At 38.4% G+C, this 11,146-nt stretch overlaps 1 non-coding gene across 1 annotated transcript; it reads right to left on the bottom strand.

Moving 5' to 3' along the window:
- Positions 1–4,605: 4,605 nt before the first annotated feature.
- LOC121205340 (small nucleolar RNA R71) lies at positions 4,606–4,711 on the bottom strand. The gene has a single exon (XR_005900421.1). It is a non-coding gene; the product is annotated as a small nucleolar RNA R71 (small nucleolar RNA).
- Positions 4,712–11,146: the final 6,435 nt, after the last annotated feature.

Genomic DNA, 11,146 nt, shown 5'->3' with positions numbered 1-11,146 from the left:
AAAGTTTTAGCCCTGTGACAGTTGGTATCCAAGCTAAGGTTTCGAAGGTGCCGTTTGAGATGACAAAAGGAGTAGAAGATCAAATTGAGCTTATGGAGACCCGTGGGAGGTCTAGGAAAGCTAGCCGATTTAGGGACATGCTGTCAACTTTGGAAGGTCGAGTGGTCAATCTCGAGGAGTCTATGGGGGACACAAGGGAAACACTCAAAGAAGTTGAGGGACGTATCGATGTGTTGGACTCAATGAAGGAGCAACTCAGGGACTTTGTGTTGGAGTCTTTCGGTTCAACTTTGGACAAGTTGATGGTAATGGATGATGCTCTCGCGGTCATGGTGATGACCTTGAAGGAAGAGATTATGGAGCTCAAGGGGGAGCTCACGATCTACAAGGCTACTCTGGGTAGTGAGATGTTGACTTCGGGATCGAAGCAATGTAAAATGGATGTCTCAAAATTAAAAGAGTTCAAGAGGATGAGGTTCGTAAGAGACGTGGATAACTTTCTCTGGGTAGTGGAATAATACTTCCATGCGATGGGCATTAGGGATGATGTCACTAAGTTAAACACTGCTTTAATCTATTTTATTGATGTTTCTCTTTTGAGGTGGCGTCGTAGTTTTGCGGGTGAGGAATGTAGTGGGATCACAATTGGGATTTGGGAGGAATACCAAAAAAAGTTGAAGAAGTAGTTTTACCCACAATATATCAAGGAGGAGGCTCCTGTAAAGTTACATTGGCTTACGTAACAAAGTACTATTCAGGGGTTGTTAAAGTCTTTAGTGAGTTGACGCTCCAAATATCCGACTTAAGCAATAAAGAAACATCTTATTGGTTTAAGGATGGGTAGAGTCTTTTATTGATCTTGGTTCAAGGAAAGACAAGTTTGAGAGCCCAAGGAGATTACCAATGATGGGGGAGACCATGAGGAAGAACAAGACAATAATGGTAACCGTGGAAATGGTAAGACTGATGGTAATAAGAGACCAAAAAATGTGAAGTAGAAACTTAACAACAAACCAAAGGGGCCAGTAAAATGTTTCATTTGTGATGGTTTGCCTATTGTAAGAGACTAATTAAAGAAATTTGCGTTTTCTGACATCGATGGGGATGATGAGCCAGCTAGAGCATCAAGGCTTGGTTTGATCGTGAACGGTGTTGAAGTTAGGAAGGTCAAAGAGAGTGGTAAGAAACAAGTGAAGTGCTTCTTATGTAGTTGTATGCATAGGATGCGGGATTGTCCAAAGTAATCTATGTCCGCGACTAGTAAAGGAGAGAAAGCAGAGCCTGATGAGATTAAGCTTTCAAAGCTCGGGTCAATGATACTCAATTTTACAAAAGCGAAGAGGGGCCGCAAGCAAAAACGGTTGATGTATCTGGACTGTTGGATCTAGCGCCCTAAGTGTAATATATTCATTTGTAAACTAGATTTTTTTTCTAACAGATTGGTTGATAAAGTAATTCATGAATTACATTAATATTCTTTTTATAGTGTCTTCATGTGGTTTTTGCATGCAAAGAAAAATATAAGCAAATATTAGCCTAATGGTTATCTAATGTTTAAACTAATATTAAGTGATATTACATGGTCGGATCGGAATACGGAAAGACAACTTATTTTAATAGATGAACCTAAACATATCCTTAGTCTAATGAAAATGAGCAAACCGATTAAAAGACAAATATGCCATCTATCAAGTCCAATTAGGAAAATGCTTTGTCTTGAGCATCGGAGCAGATGACTTCCAGAAGATAGAGACATAGATGTGACTGACTAGACTGACAATATATCGGATTAAACCCAATAATAATATATTCTAAACCCGTTTATGGATATATTCACTTGTGACATTCATAGTATGGCATACCTTAATCCTTAGTAGATGACGAATTATGTATGCGTGACTCGTATGCTTTGATGTAAGTAAAAGTCTGAGTTCAAATAGATAAGGAATTAAAAGCTGGTGCACTGGGTATACGAATTCTGTAGTATGTAGCATCATTCACAATAGTGGAATTCATATCTGAGACATGGGTAAAAGAAATCCTCTCGTTGATATTACATGATAGATGAAAAGTAAACGTGGCCACGGGTTGTTAGTCTTTGTGATGAATGACTTAATTACTATTTGATAGTAACTGACTTTTCATGAAGGAAGATGTAATGGTTACCATGAGATAAAATAGGATCATTTTAAGAGAGAGGATTTATCCCAAAGAGATTAATTATACCTTATGAGGGTAACACACGACAAGGTCATTGGATGAGCACTAATCGAGTTATTTTCGTAATAGTATGTCATTAGGGAGAGCTAAGTCACGATACTATAGTGGAATGACTTCGTGAATAAATGAATTGCATGTTGAAACCAGAAATGAATTGCATGTTGAATCAAATGAACATAAATTGATAGAAATGGTAAAGTTAGATAAATAGGAACATTCAAAAACGAATGTGGTTTTCTCACTAAGTATGAAAATGTCCTAAGAAATAATTTATAGTTTTTTGAATTATTATTTAATTAAATTAAATAATTGAAGTTTTGATAAATTGTAATTTATACATATTTTTGTCCCATGCTCAGCACATTTATGGATGGTTTCTTTTTAGATTTGGTGAATTTGATGCTCCTAATCCTTTAATTTCATGTTTTATACTTAGGTGAGCATAGGAGAGTACAAAGAGCGAGAAACGGGCCGAAAACAAAGAAAATGGACCCACATGGGAAATCAACACAGCTTGGACTTCCTCACACGGGTGTGTTACACGGCCGTGTCCATTTGGCAAGATCGAAGAATGACTTACACGGGCACGCCTATTCAACAGCCTTGACCACGGGCTGGAGTAATCGCACACGAGCGTGTCCTTGCCAAGCCCAAGTATAGCCCTATTCAGAAAAGGTCACTTTTGAGGGCTCTTCTGTATTCTAAAGCCTATTTAAACACTAGAGGAGGCACTTAGAACAGACAAATGGAGTAGAAGGCAAGAAATTACTCAAGGGAAGCCGATTGGTCTATATCAGAAGCCGGATTCATCGTCAAGACTGAAGATCTCCTTTCAATTTCCATTCAAGGATTTTGGGTTTTCTTTATGTTTTGTATTCATTATTCTTCTGAGATGTTTTCTTTTATAATTATGATCTAAACTCCCTAAATACCTAAGGGGAATGAAACCTAAGAACAGATCTTGTTATTATTATCTGAATTGTATGATAAATATTTGACTTGTTCCTAATTATGTGTTCTTAATTCTTGTTTTAATATTTCAAGATATTGATTCAAGTTAATGCTCTTATTCAGAGGAGGAATAGACCCTGTCTAAGAGTAAATTTGTCATAATTAAGTGGAGTTGATTGCACGCCTAGAGATAGGGTGATAAGATTTTGCCAGATTAGGGTGAAACCTAATAAAGGGGACCCAGAGATCGAGTTAATGCAACACTAGGGCGTTAATTAGAAAGAGATTTCAATTAATCAACCTAGGGTTAGACGTTATTAGTATCAAGAGAGATAATAATATAACTTAGGGATTTCTACGGATCAAGTCAAATGAATAAATCGTCTGATTCAAAGTCAAATAACAAGTGAAGTCTAGGTGGATTTTTCCTTGGGTATTGTCTTAATCAATCGAGTTTTCCCAAGAGCTTTTTCCCAATTTTCTCTCTATGCACCCTTAGTTTAGTTAATTAGTTTAGATAAACAAATCCCTTAATTTTTAGGTTAGATAATAAAAAGAAAGTAATTACTAGTACTCTTGGTTCCTTTGGGTTCGACAATCTGGTCTTGCTAAAGCTATACTACTATTTGATAGGTACACTTGCCTTCATAGTGATAATAGTTAGTTCTAAGAATGATTAATTATAAATACTTAAAACCTGTCACAAAATCACGTATCAAGTTTTTGGCATCATTTTTGGGGAACTAAGATATTAGGAACACTTGATTTTTTATTACTTTAGCCATTTTACTTTTATTGCAATTTAAATTTTTATTTTCTTTTCTAATTCTTCATTTATTTTCTTCTGAAAGGTTTTTCTAGTTTATGACCAGAAGAAACTCGTCAGGACCCCTACTTTTTGACGGTGAGATCGACCACATAATTCGCAGAAATCGAAGAGAAATAAGGCAAAGCTTAAGGTACACAGAAGAAGAGCAAGAGGATAATATTTCAACCACAAGCAAGAAGATGGCTAAAATCCAAGAAAATCTGCTACCTCCTGCGATTGCTGCTAATCAGAATCCTGCTCCACATAGTATGTATGATTATGTTAAACCTTCTTTAACAGGAACTGAATCGAGCATAGTTAGGCCTGCTGTTGCTGCAAATAATTTTGAACTGAAACCTAACACCATTCAAATGATCCAACAGTTTGTTCAGTTTGATGGTTTGTAGGACGAGGATCCCAACGCTTGGCGAATTTCTTAGAGTTTTGCGACACTTTTAAAATCAATGACATTTCTGATAATGCCATTCGCCTTCGATTGTTTCCTTTTTCGTTGAGAAATAAGGCTAAACAGTGGTTAAACTTGTTACCATGAGGGTCAATCGCTACATGGGAACAAATGACCTAAAAGTTTTTATTAAAATATTTTCCTCCAGCTAAAACAGCCAAATTACATAATGATATCTCTTCTTTTGTGCAGATGGATTTAGAATCACTCTACAATGCATGGGAGACATACAAGGACCTTTTGAGAAGGTGCCCTCACCATGGGTTACCACTCTGGCTACAGGTTCAAACATTTCACAATGGCCTGAATCCTTCGACTCGACAGATGATTGACGCAGCTGCTGGTGGAACTATCAATAATAAGACACCTGAAGATGCTTATGAATTTATAGAAGAGATGTCACTGAATAATTATCAGTGGCAAGTCATGAGGACAAAACCAACGAAAACAGCCGGCATTTTTAATGTCAATTCGGTCACTATGCTTTCTAATCAAGTAAAACTTTTGAATAGAAAAATTGACGGTTTTCTTGGTTCTTCACAGGTCCACCCAGTAATGCAATGTGAAACAAGTGGAGGTGGATCAAGCAATTCAGAATACCCACCCTATGGCCACAACATGGAGAACAAGCAGTTAAATTACATGGGTAATAATCTTCGATCTTAAAATAATCCTTATAGTAACACTTACAATGCAGGTTAGAGGAACCACACAAATTTTTCATGGGGAGGCCAAGGAAATTAGAGACCGCCACCACCTCCAGGCTTCCAACAACCACCCTACCAACAAGAGAAAAAACCAAACCTTGAAGAGATGCTAACAAAATTCATCTCGGTGGCAGAAACTCATTTTTAGAATACCAAGACAGCACTTAAAAATCAACAAGCATCGATCCAAGGGTTCGAAACTCAGATAGGTCAGCTCGCTAAATTGATATCTGAACGACCATAAGGTAGCCTGCCGAGTAACACTGAATCTAACCCAAGGGAGCAAATCAATTCAATTACCATTCAAGATGAGGAAGGGTTAGTTGCACCTGAACCAGAACCGAGGCAAGAAACTGTGGTAAGTAAAGATAAATGTGAGGTAAGCCACAATGAATAGAAACCGGTAAGTACAGAATACAAACCTCGTGTACCATACCCTAATGCGACAAGGAAAGACCGCTCAGACGAACAATTTGGTAAATTCCTTAAACTTTTAAAGAAGTTACATATTAACTTATCGTTTATTGAAGCTCTTTCGCAGATGCCAAATGCAGTCAAATTCTTAAAAGAGCTTTTAACAAATAAAAGGAAGTTAGATGAAGCATCGCATGTGGAGCTAAACGTAGTTTGCTCAGCCATCTTACAGAATAATCTACCTAACAAATTAAAAGATCCAGGGAGTTTTACGATTCCTTATTTAATTGGTAACTTAGATTTTAATAATGCGTTGGCTGATTCAGGGGCTAGTATCAATGTCATGCCTTACAAAATGTTTAAGCAACTAGGTCTTGGGAAACCCAAACAAACTAGGATGAGTATTCAATTAGCCGATAAAACAATCAGATTTTCTAGAGGGATTATTGAAGATGTACTCGTTAAAATTGACAATTTTATATTCCAGTTGATTTCATTGTTCTAGACATAGAACAGGATAGTAACGTTCCCTTAATTTTAGGGAGGCCCTTTTTAGCAACTGCTAGAACAATGATTGATGTTGGCACAGGTGAACTCACACTTCATGTGGGAGACGAAACAATCACCCTTCAAGCTCGTAATTCGAATAACACATCGAAAATTGAAGGTGGTTGTATAAATCATACTATTAAAACTGACCATGTGGTGCAACCTACCTTACAGGAAATAGGTTCGAAGAACATATATGAGCCATGTTCAAACAACATCAAAAGACCTATCTATGAAGAACGAAGGCTACAAATCAATGAGCTAGATGAATGACAGACACAGAAGTCGAGAACACCTAATAAACTGAAACTAAGCCAGGACGAGCTCAATACCTCACCAAATCAACTTAAGGTTGGAGACAAAGTACTACTAGATGCAGCAGATCCTTGCATTGCCATTTCTGAACCTAATGAAGAAATTCCTCTGACGGTGTTCAGTACTTTCCCATATGGTACGGTCGAGGTAATTCATCCCAAATTCGACACTTTTAAGTTAAACAATACTCATCTTAAACCTTATATTGATAAAGTTGATAGCAAGGATGAGGAGTCTAAACTCCTCGAGCCACCATGATCACACACCAGAGAGGTAAGTCGAGCTTAGACTATAAATAAGCGCTTCTCGGGAGGCAACCCAAGCACTAACAGTATTGATTTCTTTAAATTCTAGTTTTTTACATCTAACCTACTAACTGAGTCTTGGAACACAGGGTTTTCCCATCCACACTACCAGGTACACGGGTGTGCCTTAGGCCGTGCTCACACCACAGGAGGAGACACGACCGTGCGATACGGCTGTGTGAAAATAGGGCAAAATTTTTCTCCAAAACAGGATGCAATAAGTTGCCACGATGGTGCGACATGGCCGTGACCGAAACTACCAAAACAACATGGACGTGAGACACGCCCGTGCCTTATAACCATGGTTGAAACTGAGAATTTAACACGGGCGTACAACACGCCCATGCCATTCACCCGTGGTCGACGCTGTCAAACTAACACGGGCGTGGACCTATATACACGGGCTTGGGAGAAGCGAATGAAGAAGGACACGGCCGTGTGCACCCACACGCCCAAGGAACACGGGCATGGGCCGAATGTTAAACTCGCCCAAATTTAAAAATCGAGAAACACACGGGAAAAAATAAGGACACACAAGCGTGCCCCATGACTGTGTGCCCTAAAATCTATATAAACCCCTCACTATTTATCATCCCCTTCCCCAAAAATCCCTAACCCTCGCCTATAATACTGTTTTCGATGACCCAAGCTTTTCCCTTTTGCACATACCATGTCATCTTTATGAGGGAAGAAAATCGCCGTCCCTACCTCAAAAAAAAAAGAGCAGCATCATCCTCGGGTCCTACCGCAGAGATTCGCCACCCCTTCCTTCAGTTTCCCATGGGACCCCAAGAAGAAATCTTTCAAATACTTCAGGCCCGACCTTTAGGAGTGGGCTGCTGCATTGACTAGACCGCACTCGAATAAGTCCAACTGGCTGACGCAATCAGAGCGCTCCTGTCAACCGATCCATGGGAACTCTTCTTCGCAATTATCAAGCCGACATACCTTGAGCTCATACTAGAACTTTGCTCGACTTTCCATGTTCAAGACGTCAAGACCAACTTCCATGATCCTGGAATGGTCCAGTTTCGTCTCGACGGTCTAGTCCGCCAGTTGAGTGTACCCAAGTTCAGTACTGCATTGAGCCTATACACGGAGGAATTCATGGAAGACAATGAGCTCGACACCCTCCATCGCCATATCCATTACTCCCCATCGAAGTGTTGGATAGCCATGGTCCCCAACTCGGCCACCTACGATCCCAGCCGCTCCAAAGCATTGGCTCTCCCTTCATCCTTGAGGTATCTATACACCATCTTGGTACACACTTTAACAGGTCGACGAGAGAGTACTGGCATCGCCAACACTCACAACGCTTACTTTCTATGGAGTATGGCGAATGGGTACGTCTTCGACCTCGCCTACTTTATTTCCCTCGCCATTTGCCACTAGACGGAGCGACATCGGAGGGGGGTCATCTCTATTGGCCCCGTATGTGACTCGACTGGCACAACACTTCGGGCTCCTCAACACAGCGACCCAATCATCCTCACTCACCCTCATTGGCCAGATGTCCCCACAAGGCATCTCGAGCATGCTACATATGAGGATGATCGAGAAGCGACGTGGAACTCACCCTCCTCAGTATCGCCTTGCCCAATCAGCCGAGGAGGAAGACCCTGAGGACATTACTGATGATGTCCCTCCACGTCATGAGGACCCACCGTCTCAACCACTACCCCTTCATCGTCTAGTTCATGCAGCGGCTTCATTGTCTAACATATTTGAGTGCCTTACATGATTTGAGCAACAATGTTTTCAACGCTTTGATCACATTGATGCGACACTACATCAGATTTGTCAGCATTTCCACATCTCATCGCCACCCCCACCTCGCGAACCGTCTAGCGATGAAGATGTTTAAAAACTTTTCTTTATTATTTTTATGTTTTTACTCTTATTTTTTTAAGACAATTTTTTATTTTTTCTTTAAGCTTATTTTTGTTTTTTAGGTTTTATAATTCTTATTGAACAATTTTTTTAATTTCGGCTGTTTCATTACGAGTAATTATTCTTCTTTATATATTTCCTAAAAAGTTCCTGATTATATCACAGTTATAAAGAGCTCCAAAGCTCACTATTACTTAGGAACTTGAAACTCCACTGGAAAAGGTTCTCCACGACTTCCATGCCCTGCTCAACCACGACCATAGCTACAAGAGATATAATATTCCTTTGGCTCAACACTTGTGGAACCCAACCTCTACCACCACCGGAGTATCGTTCTCCACCCTCATCAGTACCTTAGCCGATTATTTTCCATAACTCCAATTCAATGAGTCCATTCATAACTCAGGAAGTTTCACTTTTCTCCCTATCTTATGATTGTATATTTACATTTTCCAGTATATCTATCTTTGTACATTGAGGACAATGTACATCCTAAGTGTGGGGGGAGGGGATGGGTTATTTATTTCATTATCCGAAAAATCCCTGATTTTGTCTTATTCTCATGTGATCTTCTCATGTCATGATTAGAATGAATCATGATTAATTTATGATTTTTATTGATATGTCTTGAATTAAAACATAGACATTCATGCATTGATTGTTTAAACTTTAAGACATCAGAGAATCAAATATGATAAGTTGATTTTTGAGAATTAAATATTCTAGGTTGTTTTCCCCAAGTTTAGGTATTATCTTGAGTCGAAATTCACAGGTTTAAACATAAAAAAGCCATAATTTTTTGTGAGATCTTGAGCCTTTAGAGCATCTATTATTTCTTTCATGCTCACTTCTATTATTGCTATAAGTGCGTCAATATTGAATCGTTATTTTAGAACTTGCTTGATCATGCATGTCAAAACCACACCATTTGATTTGATATGTCAAAATGATAAAGGCACTTAGGTTTAACCCACTCACCCCACACAAGCTGTAACGTCCCGTAACCCTATACCGTCACCGAAACAGGGTTACGAGACATTACCAGTCAGTACAGTCCAATTTTAGTCATTAATTAAAATAAATATTCACACTCATCCTAGTTTTAAGATGTCGTCCCTTTAATGGGCCCTCGCGGTCCAATATGGACAGTAAATTCAATTTGGAACTAATTTAGAATCAATACGAATTTTTTTATAAATTTCAAAATTCATACTATATACCATTGCCAACCATAATTTACTTATTTCATCAATACTTTTAAAACCTAAATGACTCTCATTAAACATTTTAGGTACATGCCATTATTAATACTCAACATACTTTACGTCATTGAATTCAGGATCAGCCTAAAATGCTGATTCAACAGTCTAGCCTTAACTTAACCTGCGCACGGAAACAAACCGTACGCTGAGTATACACTCAGTGGTATTTCTATAATCTGAACACTTAAACAATTATAAAACATATTAATTTATATATATTGAACTATTCAAACTCAATGAGAATTCAAACATTCACTTTCCAACCAATGTTTTGGTCTACTTTAAATTTCAAATCATTTATTATTTTTCAATAGCAATTATTCAATCAGTAATGTTCATTAACACTCAGAATAATTATTTATTCAGTAACAGTCAGTTATTCGGTAACAATCAATTATTCAATAATAACCAGTTATTCAGTATTGATCAATTGATCGGTTATCCAGTAACAGTCAATTATTCAGTAAAATCAGATATTCAGTAACTATTAAGTTATTCAGTAGCAGTCATTCATTCAGTGACAATCAGTTATTCAGTAATGATCAATTATTCAGTAATATTCAGTTATTCAGTAACAGTCTAATATCCAGTAACAGTCAATTATCCGGTAATAGTCAATTAATCAATAATAATCAGTTATTTTATACCTTTATTTACCCCTATTAACATGACTCAGACTCAGACGGATACACGGATCCAACCAACACACCAGTACGACACATAGTGCCTCATCGGCCGAAGCTGGAACAGTAACAGTAACAGTAACAGTAGCAGTACGGTACACAGAGTACCTCATCAGAACAAATCTGAAATAGTAACAGTAACAGTAACAATAACAGTATTCAACACACAAAGTGCTGAATCGGTAACGGTAACAGTAACAATATTCGACACACACAGTGCCGAATCGGTAACGGTAACAGTAACAATATTCGACACACACAGTGCCGAATCGGTAACGGTAATAGCAACAATATTCGACACACAAAGTGTCGAATCGGTAATAGTAGCAGTAACAATATTCGACACACAAAGTGCCGAATCGGTAACAGTAGCAGTAGCGTTAACAGTAACTAGCACATAAGTGCCTAAAATACGGCACATAAAGTGCCCGATCGGTAAAGTCGATAAATCTCGTACTCTTCCAATCCTATGGCATGCCAATTATATCTGACTAGTCCAACAAGTTAATAGGAAATTTAATTCTTATTCCAATTTTACTTAATATTCATATTTACCCCTATTAACAAGACTCG

This window comes from Gossypium hirsutum, chromosome A08 (genome assembly GCF_007990345.1).
Source record: "Gossypium hirsutum isolate 1008001.06 chromosome A08, Gossypium_hirsutum_v2.1, whole genome shotgun sequence".
In the NCBI taxonomy this organism is placed as follows: domain Eukaryota; kingdom Viridiplantae; phylum Streptophyta; class Magnoliopsida; order Malvales; family Malvaceae; genus Gossypium; species Gossypium hirsutum.
The sequence above is the reverse complement of the archived record's forward strand: the minus strand, read 5'-3'. Positions and strand labels throughout refer to the sequence as shown.